Here is a 6,000-nt window from a genome sequence, read left to right on the forward strand (position 1 = left end):
CTTAAATGAGGAAGAGCTATATAGGCAATCTACTAAATCCCCAAGCATACTAGCCAGGGAGCCCATCATGCCACTCTGCATAATGGCAGGAAGCTCACGTAACCTAGGGAAACCGGTCTCATTCCATATCCCCACCAACAAGCTCGAGCTTCAGGAAATCGTAGGGTACTTGTCCGATAAACTGAAGGGCAACATGGCTGCCAATCTAAAACCCCTAAGTGATCTTTTGGCTAAGCCTGAGTGGAAATGGACCAAAATTCACGATCTGAATCTACTATACAATTGGGCTTTAGTCACTGATGAAAAGGAGATTGGAGAGGAAAGCCTGGGGGATGACGAGCAGTCAGAGGGGAAAGACTCTGATGATGAGGAGTACGAGGATTGGTGCTCTATTGGAGACGAGATTGAAGAAGAGTTGGACACGATAGAATATGATGCTGAAGGGAGAGCGATCAAACAGATCAAGGAAGACTCTAGGCCTAGAAGGGAAAGGGCAAGCTGGAATGAAAGAGGAGTCATGCGGATGGAGTGCGATAGATCCTGGTTGGAGCACATAGGAGCCATGGATTACGAGCAGGCAGGAGTGGCGCAACCTTTGGTAGTTTGAGTGCTTAAGATGGATACACCTACTGAATTACGACCCCCTAGCAAAACTTCTTCCTCAAGCGAGGGATGTGAGTCTAACTCAGAGTCAGAAGTCAGTATGGAGAGTGATCTCGAAATACCCCAATCGTCTAAGGTCAGATGCACCAAAGGGGACTTGCTAGTCCACCTAAGGCGCAGACGGCTAAAGGAGGAGGCTCTGAAGCAAACTAAAGACTCAGAAGCAAAGAGGAAAAAGAAGCGACATGACCTCCCCAAATGCTTCACGAAGTTTAAGAAGGTTGATAGAGTGGTGGTTCTGCTAGGAGCAAAGAGACAAGGGCAAACCAGTGAGCCAATTGAGGGACCTGCCAAGGTCAAGGAAGCCAACTTGGCAGGGGAAGGCGAGAAGTCTCTTGCTGACGACTTGACCAAGGATGAGGAGGCTAAACTTGTTGCTCTCCTACGAGAGTATGTCGATGTGTTTGTCTAGTCCTTGGAGCTCGGGGGGGTCACTCATGAATATATGTATACATAACGTGAGTTCAAAATAAGGGGTTTTTAAAACACAAATTTTATACATTTTTTACATACAGAAGGGTGTCATATAAAGGGGTTACTTACAGATTGAATAGAAAAGGGTTGTGTTTTATTCAAGAAAAATTCACAGATTAGGATATTTATAAATAGGCCATGAACGCACGTTATATAGAGAATATATATATAGTGAACCCTCCGAGCCTTGGAGGAACTTAAAGGAGTCGATCCTAGGGTTGTGACCCATAATATCCTAATGGTTCTAGATGCGGTGCTAACAAAGCAATGACCTTACCGCATGAATCCCAAACACGCCCATGCAGTGAAGGAGGAAATCGATAAGATCATGGAGGCGGGATTCATATATGAGATTGAGCACACGGATTGGGTATCAACTATAGTGATCGTTATGAAAAAGAATGGTAAAATTTGAGTGTGCGTGAATTACAAGAAAGTTAATGCCGCTACGAAGAGGGACAACTACCCCTTACAGAATACCGAGCACATGTTAGAGAAGGTAGCAGGCAAAGAATCCTACAGCTTCCTGGATGGCTTCTTTGGCTATAATCAAGTGCAAGTGCACCCTAACGACATGCACAAGACTGCCTTCGTCATGGAGTGGGGTGTATTTGCCTACATCGTTATGCCCTTTGGGCTAATGAATGCACCTACGACCTTCCAACGATTAATGTGCACCATCTTCAAGGATATGCTTAGATGTGAGAGGTGTTCGTAGATAACTTATGCTTACACTCTAGTTGGGCCGAACACTTAGAAAAGTTGAGAGTTGTCTTTGCACAGTGTCAGTTATACAACCTCTTGTTGAACCCCTTAAAGTGCCAGTTCTGGGTGAAGCATAGATGTATCCTAGGGCACGTAATGTCAAGGAATGGCATTGCCACCGACTTCTCAAAAGTCAAGGTCACTGTTGACCTACCACCACCCATTAACTACAAGGGCATTCATTGTTTCTTAGGCCATATGGGATACTATCGACGCTTTGTACTAAATTATGCACTGATTGCTAGACCATTGTACAAGTTGCTGATTGTATTTGAGTGGACTGAGGAATGCCAGCGTGCATATGAAGAGTTGAACAAGGCTCTCACCACTGCACCAATATTACGATCCCTAGATTGGAGCATAACATTCCATGTACACATAGATGCCTCTAAGTTTGCTATTTGAGCTATTCTATGCCAGCCTCGTGAGCATAACCTAGATTACCCCGTGAGTTTTGCTAGCAGGAAGCTCATTGAAATGGAGATGAACTATTCCACTACAAAAAGGGAAGGGTTAGCCATGGTGTTTATTGTAAAGAAATTTAGGCATTATCTGTTGGCCACACCCTTCATCTTTTTTGTTGACCATCAAGCCTTGCTTTATCTTGTAAATAAGCCGTGTGCTACAGGTCGCATAGCTAGATGGTTACTTCTCTTGTTGGAATTTGATTTTTCTATGGTTGTATGTAAGGGAAAGCAGTACTACATGGCTGATCACATGTCCCGTATACCCACAGGAGAAGCTGTTGGACAAGCATACCTGACGACCTACCGGATGCTCATCTCTTTGGCCTGTCTAGCAAAAGAGACTTGTTTAGGGCCGATCTGGCACCATATTGGGCCGATGATGTAGTTCAAGTGCTAGAGAACGGTCTACTTGAGACCTATTGAGAAAGCCAAGATAAGGAGACTTATCTTAAAGATACAGCCATACCAACTGATTGCCGGCCAAATCTATAGGCTAGGACAAGACGGTTTGTTGCATAGATGTGTGTGTGAGCACGAGATGCATGATGTATTGAGAGAAGCACATGATGGAATAGCTGGAGGAAACTTTAGTGGGGATACAACAGCCTGTAAGGTGTTACAATCCCAAATATGGTGGCCCACCCTATTCCGTGATGCTGCTAAATTTGTACAACACTACAATGACGAGTGCCAGAGGACTAAGGTGCCCATGCGCAAGGATAAGATGGAGTTGACCCCCGTAATAGCACAACAACCCTTTGAAAAATGGGGCATTGACTTCATTGGACCCCTGCGGCATAGTACTCCTAGGCATGCTACATCATTGTGGCAACGGATTACCTGATGAAGTGGGTAGAGGAAAGAGCCACTAGGAAGAATGATCCTAGAACCATTGAGAAGTTCTTGTGGGAGCAGGTCCTTTCACGTTTTGGTTGTCCAATTGGACTAGTAAGTGATCAGGGCACGCACTTCATTAATGAAGTGATATCCCACCTGCTCTCAACCTTCCTAATCATTCATAGAAGGTCCTCGCCCTACTACCCTCAAGCAAATGGCCAAGTAGAATCCACGAATAAAATCCTAGTCAACGTGCTTACAAAAATAGTATCCACATCATGAAGTGACTGGGATAACAAATTAATGGCGGCCTTGTGGGCCTATCGTACAACTTATAAGACGGTTGTAGGACAGACACCCTTTAGGTTGACTTATGGAACGGAGGTCATTTTACCCTTAGAGTTCTTTGTCCCTAGCTTAAGGATAGCAGCCCAGGAGCATTGGGAGGGAAGAGAGGCTTGGACCAACCGCTTGGTGGAGTTAGAGCATCTCACGAAGACTCGACTCTTAGCCACCCACACTTTGATTTGTGAGAAGGCACGAAGAAAGATGTGATTTGACAAGCATGTCAAATAGTGCAACTTTGATTAGGGGGACCTCGTTCTACTATACTCTGTGAAGGGTCACAAACAGAAAATGAAATTTTGAGGACTAGGACCTTTCTGAGCACGTACAATTAGTAGAACAGGTAATGTTGAGTTGGAGACACTCAAAGATGAAGGAATAGGCTTCTTCAATGGCAGTCACGTGAAAAAGTACTATCCTCCTTCCCATGCGTTGCATAAGCCACCTATGCTTGAAGCCCCTGTCAATGTCTGTGTGGCCACTATTACCGAACTGACAGATCAAGATGAAGAAGCAGTGGCACCTGCCTACCTACAAATCACGGTCACTGCAGAATGGATGTATTCTTTTGATGCCTTGATCAACGAAGGTGCCGACTATAATATCTTGACGCATGACCATTGGACACGCATTGGTCAACCTAAATTACAGCCTACAAATGCTAAACTCAGCCCATTTGGGGGCCTATGATAATGTATCAACCACTCTAACCAATATGCCTGATCCTCAACTTGTTGATATTAAAGCCTCTTTTCTAGAGGAAGAAAATAAACTTAAAAGAAAAGAAGAGCCTAGCACTTCAAAGGATGTACAAATGTTATATGTAAACAACAGATACAAAGGTAAAAAGGAACCAACCTTCTGTGACTTCTGCAAAAGGACCGGACACACTGAGAAGTTCTGTCATGCTAGAAAGAGGTCCCAAAAGGCCTATTTTGTAGGTGTGAAAGAAAAAGAAGAAGACCATGGACCAAAAGATGAAGATGAAGATGAAGATGAAGACCACCGGGATTAGAAGGACAAGCCTCATCAGTCCTTCTACTCTCATTACTCTGATAGACTATTTTAAAAGCCTTGTATTTCCTAGCTCGAATGCTTCTTGCCATAAGCTTTGTAAACTCCTCATGTAACTTGGCACTACAGTCCCTGTGCACTTTGTGAGGCCCCTGTTACAGCCTCTGGATGTCCATCATGTTTTGGTGCCCACACTTAGCCTTTTCTGCGACAGCCTCTTGTGTCTACCATGTTTGTGGTGTGCCCACACTTTGCAGGTGGTTCTCATTACAGCCTCTACACACTTTGTGCCTTTCTAGTTGTGATTGAGGAGGGGTGTTGAGATTCAACAATCACAGTCACTAACAGCCTCTTTGTATGGAGCTTCAAGGCCAAGGACATGCAGGCTTACCTATCCCATATGCACAGGGGTGCCTATTGCAGTTTCCTACTTTCCTATAAAGCATTATACTTGCTTCCTTTTCTTAATGCAATGATAGTACTCTTTTCTTATCAGTAAAGTGTCAGTGTCATTGTCCACACACACAAGATTGTGTTTATGAGTCCAAGTCTCAATCTTGGAACCTAATTCACTTGTGTAACAAACAGTGTCTTTGTCTTCTCCATCATGAGTTTATTCTTCTCCTTCCATCCACCATAACTCGCTGCCATGTCCTAGATCCTGCTCATTACGACATTAATGACTATATCCTTCATAACCCTTGACTAATTCTTCCTTGTAATTGCTCTATCAATGAATAAGCCATATGCAACTAGGTGCAATTAACTTTCCTTGATATATGCACTTCGTGAATCAAAACAAGCATCTATCAATTTGGAAATACATTACTTATGATCGGAACTACAGTTCGGTTGATAGTGATGCCTTTGTCCGAAGCTTCATTTTTGATTGTGGGATTGCTATCCGCATGCAACATTCTTCACTTGGAGGCCATTGTCCGCAAGTAGACTCAAGAGATTAAGAAGGCGGAATAGATTCGAGATGGGAGAGTATAAGAGAAGATGGCTAAGTTGAGGATCGAGATAGAGGGAATTGAGCTAACTCTCTCCCTTGCAGCCTCACGGGGTGACTCTTCTCTCTCTCTCTCTCTCTCTCTCTCCTCTTTCAAGCTCTCCCTCATAATCTCTTGGAGGAGTATCCTTCTCTCTAGCTCTCTCTCACAGCCTCTCAAGGTCTCCTTATGCTTCTTGTGTCTCCCCATGCCTCATATTTATAGTGAATTAGAGGAGAGGGCTTCTGGCTGAGAAGTGGAGCTCTTTGTGGAGGGGATCTTGGAAATATTAGTGATCTAATGCTTAGATCATAAATCTAATGGCTCCATTGGCTATGAAAGGGGGATAAAACCCCAAGACACTTGCCAAGACACTTGGTTAGAAAGCTCTTAGTTTACTCCTTTTCTCTGTTTGAAGTGTTGTCTACTGCCTGTAGACTGTG

This window comes from Lygodium microphyllum, chromosome 5 (genome assembly GCF_053477565.2).
Source record: "Lygodium microphyllum isolate KBCC chromosome 5, Lygodium_microphyllum_v1.1.10, whole genome shotgun sequence".
In the NCBI taxonomy this organism is placed as follows: domain Eukaryota; kingdom Viridiplantae; phylum Streptophyta; class Polypodiopsida; order Schizaeales; family Lygodiaceae; genus Lygodium; species Lygodium microphyllum.